The sequence below is a fragment of the Coptis chinensis genome, chromosome 9 (genome assembly GCF_015680905.1).
Source record: "Coptis chinensis isolate HL-2020 chromosome 9, ASM1568090v1, whole genome shotgun sequence".
Classification (NCBI taxonomy): domain Eukaryota; kingdom Viridiplantae; phylum Streptophyta; class Magnoliopsida; order Ranunculales; family Ranunculaceae; genus Coptis; species Coptis chinensis.
The window spans coordinates 56213983-56230142 of NC_141464.1; the positions used below are offsets into that span (position 1 = coordinate 56213983).

Below are 16160 nucleotides of genomic sequence, written 5' to 3' on the forward strand. Positions count from 1 at the left end.
GTCAAGTTTCTTTCAAAGAAGTTATAGATAGTTAGGGCCAAAGTTATAGCAGTAAGCATGCCCCTGGGCGGCAGGGCCTTATCCAAAGGTTTTGGAATGGGCCTTTATTAAATGAGCCCGTGGTGAAGTGAAAATTGTTGTTAGTTGGGTTTCAAGTCTTAGATTCGGTTTTAAACCGAACCGAACCGATTATACAGTTCGGATAGAACTTGGTATTTTTCAGCTGCGGTTCGGTTACGGTTTGGAAAGTTTGAAACCGGCCTTTGTAATTCGGTCCATATATTTGGACTAAACCGACCCGAACCGAACCGTGGACAGCCCTAGTTGGTGGTAACCATTTCAGAGTCTGAAATTTGAAGCTTTTTGAATGCGGCGTAGTATAGCACATCTGCTGAGCTGCCTGGATCAACTAATATGCAATGCAAATCCTAATCTCTAAAAGGAAGTGTCAAAACAAGTACATCCTCATGGGAGGTCTGGATGCTGCAACAGTCAGCCTCAATGAAGAGGATGAGCGAATCCTTATAGGGTACTGTGTTATCCTGAGCTCCTATAGTCAGCTCGCTATTTGTGATCCTCATCTGCTTGGCGATCTGCATCTGATATCACGCACCCTTTTCAGTGATCAGTTAATTTCGTTTTCTTGCTTTTCCAAAAATCATATTTATCTAGATCTAGCCATTAAGCGGTCCAGCACCTGGAAGATCCTGAACTGATGTGCTGATCTCCTCAGGCTATACTGCATTTGCTTGTTCGTGTGCCACAAACTGCTTCAGATACCCCCTTTCAATCAGATCATGTAGTTCATTTTTCAGGGTCCTGCAGGCTCTAGTGTTGTGACCCTTACTCTTATGGAACTTGCAGTAGGTCCTTTGGTCTCTGGTACCCAGGGAACCTGGCTTTAGCGGAGCTGGCCATTTGAGGTAGCTCTGATTTTTTATCGAGTCCAAAACCTCATCTGGCATCTTGTTCAAAGAGGTAAAGTTTTTATCCATCGAGGGAAGAGCTTCTTCAGATCCTTCCATACGTGGTTTCTTCTGTGGTTTTCCAACTACACTACTGGCTACATTTTGGTATTGCCCTCTGGGCATTCATCCCTTTGATGGAGATTCGGTCCTTTGGCGATTACGATTACGGTCTCTCTTTGATTTTTGGGGAAGAATTTCCATTCCCTTCTCGAGGAATCCCAGGAACTGCCTGACTAATCTTCTTCGCTTCCTGACGTCTGTTCAGGACATCTTCTTCCCACCCCACATGAGTTTCAACCCTATCAAGGAGTTCCTCTAAATCACGGGTGGTTTTCTGGAGAGAGATCCGAATAAGGCGTTATTTTCATCCAACCTTTGTTTGGAAGCTATTATAGAAGTCTGTTCGTCACAAGACTATATTTAGATTGAAATTTCCATAAACCGTTGCATGTAAGATCTCAACGCTTCTCCCTCCTTTTTCTTGATGTTGAACAATGCATCAATCCATTTTGGCTGATGCTTGTTGCATGAGTACCTATCAATGAAGGTCCTAAATAGTTCCTCTGAGGACCTGATCTGACGCTCAGGTAATCTGTGGTACCACTGGAGCGTTGATCCAGAAAGAGAGGCTTTGAACTCCTGACACATAACATGGTCATATCTCTCATATTGTCCCATAGTGGCACGATACCTGAATACGTGATCGACCGGATCTGACTTGCCACTAAAGACACTAAATTTCGGTTGTCTGTACCCACGGGGATATGGTTTCCTCATCACCCGTGATGCAAAAGGAGATATGCCTGCTCCCATTATGGCTGATTAAACAAGGGAGTCTTGCATTTTCCTCCTCTTACCTATCATCCGATGCATCTAACGAATCAGGTCATTCTTCTCAGTTTCCCATGCACATTCTTTGGTAGAAAGTTTCCTATTCTGAGTTCTTGTTTGGTGTCGAGGGTTGACATCACGATCCTGGTTGGTGGACTCTGGCTCTGAGGCTGTTCCTGAGTCCTCATCTGAGTTGCTGTATCCTGACTCAGATAGCTAGTGCCGCACTGGGTCCCCACGCCTTGGGTTCCTAGTACGACTAGCTTCGGGAGGGTCGTCATCATCAAAATCGATGAGTGGCTCCTTCCCTGTGTCGGACTGATATAAGTGCCTTATGATAGGGTTATATACTAAAAGCATTACTTTTGTATTAACTCTAATTCTTGATATTTTGAATGAGAATCATATGGGCAAATGTTATGCATATTATATATATTATTAGTTATATGCATGAGTCTAATACTTTATGTTGTAGATGATATGGTGTGAACACACAGAAGATCGTATCATCAGTACCTTATAAAGTATAAGTAATCGTTCACAACCTAGATGGTTTTGGACAAACCATTAGTACAGTTGTAGTATAATCTGGTATTAGTCTATCTTGACTATAGGATTGTACTAGTACACTTTGTGTGTATTGAACAGGACCAAGTGAGGTTGTTTCTCTTTATACTGACTATATAAGATAACAAACACCTCTGTTATTATGGATGCTTGTCTTCCTAATCCGGATATAATAACGGGCACTTACATGCATTGTACATTGCTTTAAATTATCAATGAGTGAGATTCATATGTGAATCAACAAACTCGATGGATTGGGTAATGACATTGTATGTAAGGTGTGTTGTTGATTATAGAAGGAATCCGTGTCCCGCAAGAAGTCGGGTTGATAATGTCCCCTTGAGGAGCTCAAAAAGATTGTCATGTAAACCCTGCAGGTGGATTTATTTCGACATGACAATGAGGTTGAGTGGTACTACTCAAGGACATAAGAAGTTAATTAATGTAGTTGTCAGTAACTTGACTTAATCAACGGACATTCGATATCTTAAACACGGGGAGATCAACGAGCATATAATATGGAGCTCATAAACGCTGACACGTAATTTGGGATTAGGGCGGTAGTGCAACAATGGCCTTTAGTAGAATAAGCCATTTGTTGACAGACTTAGGCCGTGTGTTCAGGGCGAACATGGGAAGCCCAAGCCCGTCAGGAGGCCCAACCTTAATTTCTCCTCATGGTCCCTGTTGTAGCCTATAAATAGAATACTCTTTCTTTCTAGCCAAAATTCACTATTCATTGGATTAGAAAAGGAGGCAAGAAAAGTAGATCTGAATTGGTTTCTGATCTTGAGAGAAAGAAGGGGATTGGTAGATCGTTGCCCACACAACGTCCAATCTGTTCTAAAGGAATACAACAGAAGATCAAGGGGTTGATTTCGGATTTGATAAAGCTTGGATTCTCAGAGTTATCTTAATCTGATTCAAGGTATGTTTTCTATTCGAAATCGTGAGAACCCCATTGATTCCGATGCGCGTGGGTTCTCGCGGTTTGTAGAAATATTGGTTCTGAAATAACAGTTCCTACACCTTAGCAACTGTAATTCTCGCTCAAGGTTGCTCCTTTGCTATTCCAGAGCCTGCACCACCTGACTCGCTTGAACAAACTTTGGGTTGGTGAGGACAGCATTCTCGCCATTTTGACGTTCCTCCTTAATGTTATTCCTGAGATCTGCTCCAGGAACAACTGGTTCATCGGTGTTGGTCATAAGTCCTTGGGGGGGACCATTTGCATCTTGGCGACCGACATTCTCTCCCCCTTCAGGCATCTCGTGCACTTCTTCTTTGATGGCTACGCTGCGTGTGGTAGTGCCACCCTTTGTTTCTTTTGCTCCTGCCATCACAACAGTAAGAGTTTTTAGAATAAATCAATCATTTGGAACTAATATTTACCTACTTTCGTCCCCACAGACGGCGCCAAAAGATGTAAGAGAAATTCCAAGTATCCCCTGATCTTCCTTTGTGCCTTGTGATCTGGAATCTTTTGCTGAATAGAGAAGGGATAAGATGATGGTGAATTCTGGGCTGAACCGTCTGATGGCTACCTACGTATCTCCTTTTTTCTATTAGAGAATCAAACCCTATTTTGCGTAGTTCCTAAGAGCGAATCCCTATGGTTTATATAGGAAGGGCTACGAGAGTCCTAGGGTTAGGGATGTCTTCACCGCTTGTGAGTTCCCTTCCATCTTTGGACTCTACCTTCCTATTGGGATTCCTCTTCTTATGGAAGTCTGAATCTAGACCATATCTTATGAGAGGTAAGTTTCCTTTTTTATCATAATGTCCCATCATGTATGGGAAGATTATATCTAAAAAGTAACTCCTAAGATATGTCATCACGATTCCTTCCTTATCATCAAAGATCGCCATCTTTAGTTTGCTTCTGTTCAGGAATTGTCTATATCAGTTCCTAATGACTGGGGTAACTGTTATGCTTGAAGGCGGTCAGTCATGTGCTTGGCACATGTCCACTAAATACTCGTGTTGAGCACGAGATCACTTATTCACATAACTGATCCGATGGTCCTCGTCTCATTCTGGACATCTATAGTCTTAGGTTATTTTCCATACATGTGTCATCTGTTCAGTGATGGGAAATCCCCCCTACACCCATGATGCAAAGTTTCTTTTCCATTCTCAGCTTATTGATCTCCTTAGCTCAAATGATGTCATTTGTACAAACACAGATAGGAGCTATCATGTTTAATATATGTTTTTATTTTTTGACCCTTTAGGTCTGCCTCTCTTTTTCCTACTCGACTACCCGTCTACCTTTTCTGTTTGTTTCTCCCTACTATGTCTCGAGTTACTGCCCTGTGTATTTTTGCCTTTCTGCACCGCTAAGGGTAGCTAGTTCTACCGTTATTGGCAAAGAGTCAAGTTTTTCCACTGTTTCTATATCAAGAATGTGGTCGTTAAAGTGTTTAGTTTCATGGATTGATTCCTCTCCATCTGATTCCACACTTTTATTGTCATGCTTTTATCTATTAAATTCATCCAATTCGGATACCTGAAGAGCCAACTGGAAAGGTTCCTCAAAGTCAGCTACCTCTTGAGAAAGCACCAATTCATTTCCAGCGCCAGCCACCTCCTGAGCATTCACTAAACCATTCCCAAAGTCAGCCACCTCCTGGCAATTCACTGATTCATCCCTAGAGTCAACCACCTCCTGAACATCCACTAACTCATTCAAAGAGTCAAGTCCATCTAATACATTTAGAATAGCAAACCGAGATCCCATAAGATCTTCATTACCTTCTCTATAGACTACCATTCGAGAATCAACATGACCATCTGTATCTATGTCTTGTTGTGCTCCTGCTGTCTCTGGACCATCGACTAGAATTTCTGCATCTACTGCTTTGTTATCCTTGTCACTCACATGTGACCTTCCCTACTCATCACTTACATAACTAGTCCCATCACCTACCGATGACTGAATGTTTCCGAGATTGACTTGCCTCAAAATCCAGATCCTTCTAGTCACATCTTCCCCAGGCCCATTACCATCATAGATTACTGTATTATTTCCTCGTTCTAATCCTGTCACAGTTCTCCTATTCTTGTTCCTACTATTACCATCTACTCTATACATGCTGGTTGCTCTCTGGCCTTGGTTTTGTTGTGTTATTCTCGAGCATTTCTCTATATTGTGCCAAAAAATGTGGCAGAACTCACATCGTTTAGGGATCCAAGAGTACTCATAAGAAATCTTCCTTACATCATTTGGGCTTAGTCGGATTTCGAATGAGTTAGGCAATGTCTCATTTACCTAGTATTCAACACAGACACACGCATAATCCAGTCGTCTTCGTTCCTTTGTTGGACGATCCTGAGAATGTGGTTTCCCCACCTTACTAGCAATAACCTAACACTTCATCAGTCCACATCACTTTGGGTACTCCATGCATCTTAACACAAATGGGAATGGTATTCAGTGATTTCATTTGGAGCTCAACATTTTAAGTCCAGGGTCCAATAACGAGGCATCTTCCTCCCATAAACACTGGACCTTCATCCAACACAGCTTGCTGATCTTCATCACTTGCAAATTTGAAATAAAACAAATCTTGGTCTGCTGACATCTCAAAAGATCCCCTCATTTTCCATTTCTGCTGTAGTACCGACTTCACATAAGGAAAGCCTAATATTTGCTCTAGAAAGAAACCAACTAGGTACTCCCTTCACATTGTTTCACCTCTCATAATGAGATCCAAGGGAACATCTGAAATACCATCAACTTCATTTATTTCGAACTGTTCCAGTCTTATATCTTGAAAAGCAACCCGAGAATTGGAGAACAGCGAACTCCAAGAGAAAAGATGAGACGTTGGAACGCCAGGAATCAAGGGAGCGGCCGAGCTACAGAAGAGGGAGCTCCACTCGACAAAGAATGTTCATCAACAGCATCTCCAGAACCCACTGGAGCTTCACTTATAAGACTAACCATCTTTCCACTTCAGAACTCACACTGTATACAATGGAGGATTTTACCTGAAGTGGAAACAATAGAAGACGAACGTTACTCACTTGTTCAGAGCTTTTCTGAACTCGTCACTGTTAGCAGTGGAGGATTTTACCATAAAATCCTAAGAAAAAGCCCAACAACAAACAAGGTGAAAAACGGAAACCAGAGAAGATGAACCAAGAGAATAAGGACAGTACTCACTTATAGATTCTCATGCCTTACCTAACGAGAACAGCTTATAGATGCAATGATCCTCAATTTTGTTAAAAGAAGAGAGAAAATTTCGCCTATAAACTATCTCTGCGAGGAGTATGAGTGATCAAACACCAAGCTTTGATCGAGTTTCCAGCCATTCACTCGAAAGTCTAGCTAGCTGAACCCTCTTTCTCCGACAAGTTGCTTGAACCGAAAGTTTCTATATATAAGTGGTAAAAAACAGGGGGATAAGATTATCTACCTACTTAAAATTACTCAGAAAGGTAATCTTTGGGAGCACAGGATCAAAAAAAGCTAATTAAGCTAAGTTACACCCATTCTCCCACTAAAGGTCCCCATTAAAAAGCTAATTCACTCTAGGTCCCCTAAAGAAAGCTAATTACGTTGGTTCTTATTGTTTGTTATCATGGTTGCAGAACTTTTTGGAACAGTGCAATCTGATGGATAACAAATTTGCAATCCTACCAATGTAAGCATTCTACATTTGTCTTGGAGCCAAGTATATTATATTTGTTATTAAAATTTTCTTTTTCTCTTAATTGTTTATTGTTTTCACTCCTTTATGAATTTGAACTAGATAACTTATAGCTATAATAGTTATTGGAAAAGAATTAGTTATAGAGTTTTTATTTATTTATTATTTATTTAGGCGTTTTTTTTTTATGGAAAAGTGGTTTTAGCATAAGGATTCTACATAATCTCATTATCGCTCAACCCAAGTCTTACCTTCCAAATAAATCCAAAATTTTAAGCTTTGTCATATGCTTTGTGCCATTTCTACATTCATCTAATTTTGCTTTGTCATGTGGTTTAAATATAATTTTTTTCTAAAATAGATATTAAATTTGGTCTATTGTGGTGCTTAGTTCTTAAAATTAAGTCTTACTATGGCAAGACTATCGAGCTACATGTCTTAGTGTTGCTTATAGGGTAAAAAAAAAACTTATTTATTTAATGCTTAATTATATTTAGATGGTATTGAAATTCGCTTTTCGGGTGTATATATTCCATAGGTCTAAATTTGTATTGATCTCTTTCAAATCTCCATTACAAGGGTAGAGGCAAGGGCAGGAGTCTAATAGTTGGGATAGCTAGCTTCCTCGAAACCTTACTCAGTAAGGTACACACCTCATTTGTTGGTTGCACATGCTTTTTTAAGTAATATAGTTGTATGATAAATAATATGTGACATTTGAACTATACGTTATGTCATAGATAGTGTAGTGTGTGCATAAGTGCATTACTCACTTAATCCTTCACTTAAGCCTATTAAATAAAAATGCATTATAATGTTGAGCTAATTCAAAATTATGTAACAAATGTTTTAAAACATAAGAATGTGTTTAACTTTGTACTTCTAACTCTTCTACTACAATATACATATGGCATAAGAATATGATCTATTTAAAATAGCAGGGGACACTAAACATATAAATTATGTGAAATTAGAACTCTATTCTGAAAAATGTTATGCTACACATTCTTGCTGGGGGGAGCACACAAAATTCAGATATATTGATATATTGGCTTGAGAAAGTATTTCATGCAAGTAGTACTGTAAAGTGTGTACCTAGACTTAGTGTGGGGTTGAATTATCAAGACGATAAACCCTATTGTGCAATCCTATATATATAATCCAACATTCTTCAGGAACCAGTCCTCAAAACAACCATATATAATCTTCAAATCATTTACTGCAACTTTGTCCAACAAATAACTAAGAACAGTATATCACCATTTAATGAACCGTACGTAGTTCGCCTGTCTAAAGAATTCCCTTAGCTTGACCCCTATTTTAATGTGAACTGTTTGAGTATATGTTACCAACAATGTCTAGCTAGCTCAAAGGAGCATTTTCATTAGTTTGAACTGGTAAGAAGGTGGTGAAGATAGTATGTTATCCATAAACGATGCATACATTCATGTTCGAGAGTACTACTAATTGTAGGTCTTCCAGACAAAAGTGATCAATATTAATAATAGTGTATAGTTGGACATATCCTTTCAATGCTCGAAGAATTTCCTTTCTGAGGAAAATTTTGGACCAAAACAGGCCGAAGACTATAAAACCCCAGTGAAAAGAAAAGATTAAATTAAGATTTTGAGGATCTTTGAGAGCTTCTACGAGAGTGAAAGATGACGAGAATCAAATTGTTAAGGAGGTTTTTTAGGATAAAAAATTTTTGTTTATCCTAAAAGGTATATTTAACAGTTTTAGTCTACAAGTCTTTGTATCCACCCAGAATATGGTATTTATATTAATCATGTATCTATATGCAGGAAAGACTTTATTCACCCTTGATCTTGGTTATTGATGATGAGTTCCATAGCATTCCACATTTGGTGCAAATGGTGATGTCAAAACAATATCAAAATACACACAGGTAAGCATTCTCTTTCTTTAGCTGGATACACACTCTAATCTACTTACATACATCTGAATATTTTATGTTGGTGTGTAAAATTTGCTCACGAATATTGTATGTTTTTTAATAGAATGTGATTCTATCTAAATTGTCGAAAAAATCTTAGGTTCTTCAAAATTACTCCGACAAGCCATTCTGTGTTAAAAAATAGATGAATGTATGTAGGGAGATAGTGTTCATAGATTGAGACTTAAGAGTAGCGACATGGATGTTTGGTAAAACCAATAAGAGAGCTCATTAATGAAGAGTGGGATTTTTTCCTTCTAAAGATCTGAAGAGCATGAATGCGTGATACATACCTAAGATTTGTATAAGGCTATTGTTGATGGTGTAGCCTCTCTAATATCGAAAGCGCGCTTATCAAGCTTATGGAAGAGCTTAAAAAAGTGGTGGAGACTACTACATACCCTGAACATTATACAAAGTTATATAAGGCTTACATACACCCAAATTTGTAGGTGCTTCACCAGTTGTAAATCATAGGTAAAATTGTTTATGTTTACATTTAATATATCCTTATTTGGTATCCTTTGATTAGGTTTCTTATTAGCTTTTCTTTAAGCGGTAGATTTCTACAACGATCTTCAGATCGAGCAGCATGTACTTTATGCTTGAAGAAATGGAGCCAACCTTCAACTCCAGATGCCACCGAGAACTCAAACTCCAAGAGTACTTGGCTAACCAAGGAGACAAAAGAAGTCAAACTTGGAAGATAATCATAGTGGTTGCGTATAACCATGCCAATTTAGTCAACCATCCATGTGAATGTGTCTTTGTATCTCATTATTCAGTACAAATTCTTTTTTTTTTTATTTGGCTTAATGGGTTTTAAGGAATTCATTACCTTGACATATTTGATGAAATATTCAAAAATTATGATATGTGCTATGAAATGCCAGATTAGGTTCACAATTTCAATTACATAGATTAAGAAAAATAAATGAGCGGTTGAAAAACTTGGTACTTATTTCCAAGTATGGGTGAAGGTAGTGGAAAGATCATCAATTCTTTGGGGCTGAGCATGGATTTTACCTTAAATGAGTGAAGGTGTAAAGATCTGAATAAGTAGGAGTTGGTGTGCTCAAGAACTTTAGGAAATGCTCGCCAAATTCAGAGTTACACACACATATACGTATATGGCTAATTTTATTTTTTATAGAGAAAGTCTCATATATAACATCAATTGTACTAATAAAAATTCTATGAAATGGACTATTAGAGAATGTTAACTCAAGAAAAACTAGCTTTTTTTACTTCAAGTTTAATAGATTGCGCAAGTTGCATGAGTTTTAAACTAATAGAAAGTATCAACCATGGTAATTCATTAAGAATGTTAACTAGGATGAAATACTTAATATAATTCATCCGCTATAGTAGTATCATCATGGCTTCATATTTTTTGAGTATTCAAAAAACAAGAATTAATTTTGATTATCAAGGAGAGATTCATTCTTTCAAAAATATGACTTGGAGAAGGTTGATCCTATTAACATTAACAAACATCTTTGAAATTGTGTTGTTTAACCTTTTTAATATGTGCTTATGCTATGGCTTAATTACAAATAGTTTCAAGTCCAAAAAATTATTTCATTTAACAGCACCCGTTCAATGAACGGATATGAAATCTAGTAAATAATTAATTTGGTAAGAAAAAATCTCTAACTTACTTTGGTATAGGAAAAATGCAAATGGCATTGTATGGATGTACAAGGAGCTTCACAAGGAGGATAACAAAAGACATTGGCTTGAAATTGACTTTCAATCAAGAAGACGAATGATCATCATTGTGTGATTTTGATGATACACATCCAATGTTGATGCGAGGAGTAGTGAACGGTCCACTTAATATACCGGTAGCTATATGATTATACGCTCTCTCCATCCAGTGAACACCATCCCAGTTCACAAACAATGATGGATCAACACAAGCAGTGGATCCCTGGTACCCACATTTGGCGGACACGTTGTAATTGTATGGACCCCCACCTCCACAACATGTTGTAAGATCTCCCCCAGTGAATCCTGCGTTTGCATAATATCAAAGATATTATAACATAATTAACAATAGATTATGAATAGTGTCCGGCTAAACAACAAAATGTAACACTGGCTACGCAATACAGATACTAGGTGCATGGGACAAGAACCCCAGGTGCCAAGGGGGGGGGCACCATTGCTCAGAATCTTGGGTCCCCGATGAAACTTGTACCTGAGACAAATTGTTGGGAGTCATCTCTCACATGAGGAAGATTGGAAAAACCAAGAAGTTAATGTTTTTGGGTCGAAAACAGGTACTGTTCGTGTGAGCCCGCCCTCAGATGCCTGCCCCAAGGGGCACACGCACCCTTGCCTAAGAAAAGAAGATAGTTTTTTTTCTCCCTTTTGCGACTGGAATTTGGTCAAGAAGGAGGCGTGCGCGCCCTCCTATATCTGTTCTAAAGGGCGCCCGCACCCTTGCCTCTACATACCGAGTTCCGATTTTTCTCCAGTAAACTGAAATTTCACAGACGCACTGAAATTTCATATTAGTGTAAAACCAAAGTTAGGTTTTTAGTAATAGAAGTCTGAGAGAACCCAATTTTGAGAGCAACCAAAATTGAGAAGAAACCCTTGCAAAGAGAAAAAATTTGTAAGGAAATAAAAGAGATCTAGTAAGTTTGGAGAGACTTGAGAGGAGTGATTATAATCTTTCTTCCCACACTTATAAAAAGATTTGTTTTTGTGGAAGTAGACATCATTAGCCAAACCACGTTACATCTTGTGTCTCATTGTGTGGTAAGTTACTTTATTGTTATTGCTTATTTGTGATAGTTAATTTCATAGCTTAGGTTGTGGTTGTTGGTTGTAGTGAAAATTTAGATTTTTGAATTGGAATAGTAAATTGTCTAACTGCAAGTTATCTTAGTGGGAATCGATTGGTATCGTTTTCCCCAATACAAACCAGCTACGCTAGGTGTTGGATTAGTCAAATGGGCCACCATGTGATGGTATTGGAAGGTCACTACTTAATAGTGTTTGGTATTGCGTTGAATTTTATCCATATTCATTCGTGGACTTGGAACCAGTTTAACAAGGCTCGTGTAACAAAAAAGTAAGTACTCAAATCGACGGACTAAAATCTCACCTAATTGATTTGGAAATTGGTATAATTCAATTGCAACTTTGTAATAATCAGCATAGATGATGGTAGCATGAGGATGAACTTCTCGCAATCGATTTAACTCATTCTGAAGAAGTTGGTTGTGAAACTGGGAGAATTCGTTCAACCAACTTAGACACCCGTTTGTGTCATAATCATCCTTATTTTGGCTCTGAAGAACAGTCAAATAAGATGGTGAGCAACCGATTGGTAGGTTTCCAGGAACCATGAGCGTTACAGCACCCTCATCGATCAACTCCTGCATTCGTACACAATTTATTAGTTAGTTAGAAATATCAAAAAGACAGTTAATTTGAAATTTACCTTATGTTGACAAGTTGTGAGTCCATGATCACACATTCACACATATCCTAGACTTAAGCCTAGTGAAAATTAAAACCAATATTTTTTTTCTTATCTTTTTCTTACTATCTAAATTAGGGGAACATCTTATTGAAGTATTGAAGTGAAGATTTGTGGAAAGAAAATTACTGTGATTGTTGAAGAGATGGTATCAATAACATGTGGAACAATGGCCCGAAGCTCTTGTACACTTTTTCCTTAAAGAAATGGGTAGTTGTAATCGTTCCCTCTGATCTCTCCCACAAGAAACAAAGAAGTACTCAACATGTCTTGGCAACCTACCAAATTAGATCAATAAAATATATCACTCACCTAGTTAATTTCTGTTCGATCATATGAAAATAAATAAAAAATAAGATGTCTTCACTTTATATATTGTATCAAAACCAATTCAAGGTGTTCATTGGATACTATATTGTACTTAAGTGGGTGTTTGGTTCTCATTTTTTCAAAAAATCATTTTTTCTTAAAAAATATTTTTATGAAAAAGTATTTATTTTTAACTAAAAAGTTTTACAGTTTTAAAAAAGTTTTGGGAAACATGTTTGGTTGTGATTTTTTTTTTAAATAAAACCAAACACATAAAAAATATTTTTTCACTAATAATTTTATCAAATCAAATTTCATCATTTACAGAATAAAGCCCCGCTATATTTAGATCATAACGATATATTTTAACACTATTTAGCATATCGCCAAAATAGGAGTTGCTCTTCCAAAGAAATAAATCACTAAAATCTAAAACATCCTGAGTTTGATTCATTTGCCTTTAAAGACTTTGGCCTAAGTATTTCCTTCAAAGAAAAATAGTTTTTAACTTAAAAACAAGTTTTACCTAATTATCATAAAACAAGTTTTGGGACCAAAAGTGTTTTTGGATGAAAAACTATTTTTTTAAATATTTTCAATTAAAATAACATTGAAACCAAACACATTTATTTTTTCAAAAAATATTTTTTCACTAATAAACACTTTTTGGCAATAAATAAATAGGATCCAAACACTCCCTAAGTGATTTCATCATTTACAGAATAAAGCCCTTTCGATATCACAATTGAAGTTGACATATAGATCATAACGACTTATTCATGATACAGCATTTTTAACACTATTTAGCAGTTCAGATTCGCTAGCCAAAATAGGAGTTGCTCTTCCAGTAAATGCAGCAATCATCACCGAGGGAAAACTTTCTTGGTTACACAATATGAAACACTTTTTCAAAGGCTCTTTAGGTTTGATTAATTGTCACTACCCCATGTTTATGAAGGAGAGTAGCTAGTGCCTATTTAGATTGAACTTTAGAAGGGAGCAGATTGTTGCACCTTACCCTCTAATCTTTTTGTACTTTCTATTTTTCCTTTTAATATAATTTAAATTCACCAAGCAAAAAAAACACGTTATATATGTTCTTGGTATGTCTCAACGTACTGAAGACATTCTCAACGACAAAACAAATTCAGCCAAGGGAATGAAACAAAAAAAAATGTTCTAACTTGTTTCGCTTACCGGAACGCAAAGCATAGAGAGAAGGCAATAGTTGTTTGAACCAGGCAAACTGAACTCCAAGAGAGTAGTTAGTGTAGACATGAACACCTTTCTCCTCAAAGACTGCAAGATCAAGTGTTGTGGCTCCAGACACTGCGAAATTCACTCCTTGCTTGAAATCTTGATTACTGTGTCCTAGATTTAGTGGCATTAAAGAAATCCCCAAAGCCTCCGCTGCATATATAAGAATTTCTCGTTACAAAACAGAGCGTCATTGAGTCTATATTTTTTGCATTTTCATAAGCTTATATGACTATATTATATGTAAAAGACGTGTGTATTATTTATACCAATAAAGTCGACGATCAAACGGCCATCAGAGCAACGTCTCTCCGTAAGGATAGTTACGCATGAAAGAGTGCTCATCATTTCGAGAGGCAAGTAAGTTTCCAGTATCCGCAAGCGAATCCCCAAATTGAAATATGGATGTGTAGCACCCTGATATTGTATTAATTTGAACTAGAAGTAATAGTAAAACAGTGACCAAAGTTGGTTTAGACATGATCGTAGAGCCAGATGGTGAAGCCATGTAAGAGGAATGTAAGAGTGTAGAAGTAATACTGCAGTTGTGAAGTTCGAAATTAAGTTGAAGGACTATATATAATAGACCGAGTGGATCGGATATGATAAGCACTTGGGCAAGGCTCTTGGGGACTTCTGGTGGTTAAGTGGTTTATTATCTTAAAAAAAAGGGGGGTGGGGGTGGGATTGATTAATTGATTGATCGATTGATAGAGAAACGACATTGCAGAACCCCACACACCTAAAACGTCGGTTTTCAAATTTCACTTTAACAATAGATTTCAAGCGTAAAGTACCTAACTTCAGGTAATTAATATAAAATACCAGTAATAGATGGTGTGCCATAAAGTTGTCAAGTTTGGTCTTGGCATGACCATGCAAATTCGTTCTTGACTTCCCGCCGTTCCCGGCATGAAACCTTTTTTCTTTCTTTTTTTGTATGTAAGAGTTGTGAAGTTTCGTCTTATTTTTTCATTCGTTTGTAGCACAATTTTTTTTCTTCACCAAAAATAATTTCGTTTCATTCACAGTTATTTTTTAAAACTTTTTACCATGCAGTCGATCCTCAATAACAACCCAGTACAGGCCGGGGATAAGAAATTTAGAATCATTGCTCCCAATACTTCAAATTCGGTGAAAATGTCACGTTTGTGCAATAAGTAACCCACCAATATTCGTCAAAAATCAGCACGTATTTTCTCTGTGACCGACTCCAGTCACCTATCAGTGCAATAAGTAACCCACCAATCTCCGTCAAAGATACTTATTTAGTGTTTTTGCTGCCTCCCCAAAGTTTAAACCATGAACATGGACTGGGATGAGCTGACCCGGCTCTCAATTCGTGAAGGTTGTAAGTTTTGAGGGCCGGGTTGGCCCGGCCCGACCCATTTGACAGCACTAACATGGAGTGGGCTACGCCGCTATGATCACAGATGTTAAATTCTAAGGCTGAGTCCAATGGCTCCTTATCCCCTTAAAAGTAGAGCTAAAGTCAACAGATTTTGCTCTCTATCATTAATTCCCTATGTATATATACAAAGGATTTTACTCTCTATCTTTATTTTACTCTCTATATATAGGGAATTAATGATACAGAGTAAAATCCTTTGTATATATACATAGGGAATTAATGATAGAGAGCAAAATCTATTGACTTTAGCTCTACTTTTAAGGGGATAGGGAGCCATTGGACTCAGCCTAATGAGTTGGAATTCAGGACCAGTTGGAGCCATCGTCCACCAAGTTTGGCGTTTTATTAAAAAAAACATGTTTAAAACCCGTTAACTTGGTAAGATGTCTTGTATCAGTTTAAAACCCAAGTTTTTCAAAATATCGTATTTTAAACACGTTTTAAACTTAAAAAACGTTTAAAACCCGAGATTTTCAAAATCTCCCGATTAAACTTTTTTTTTTTTTTTTTCTAAAAAAGCGCGATAATAAAAAAAAAAAAGTTTTAAAATTTACATTTTTGAAGAGTAGGCGTTAGATTGACTTATTGAGACAGTTCTATTTTGTTTTGGACTATTAATACTTAAAAATTTTAAAGTTATTCACTTATTTGTAGTACTCTATTATGTCATTATGGTTGGTAATTAGTAGTATATTATTTAGGGTCA

General features: G+C 37.2%; 1 pseudogene across 1 annotated transcript; it reads right to left on the bottom strand.

Annotated features, from left to right (window-relative positions):
- Positions 1 to 10541: 10541 nt before the first annotated feature.
- Positions 10542 to 14613, bottom strand: LOC147476838 (GDSL esterase/lipase At1g28570-like; annotated as a pseudogene). The gene is made up of 5 exons (XR_015207729.1): positions 14313 to 14613; positions 13984 to 14196; positions 12607 to 12755; positions 12100 to 12373; positions 10542 to 10997 (listed from the first exon to the last, which is right to left on the bottom strand). The product of XR_015207729.1 is annotated as a GDSL esterase/lipase At1g28570-like (transcript).
- Between the last annotated feature and the right edge of the window lie 1547 nt (positions 14614 to 16160).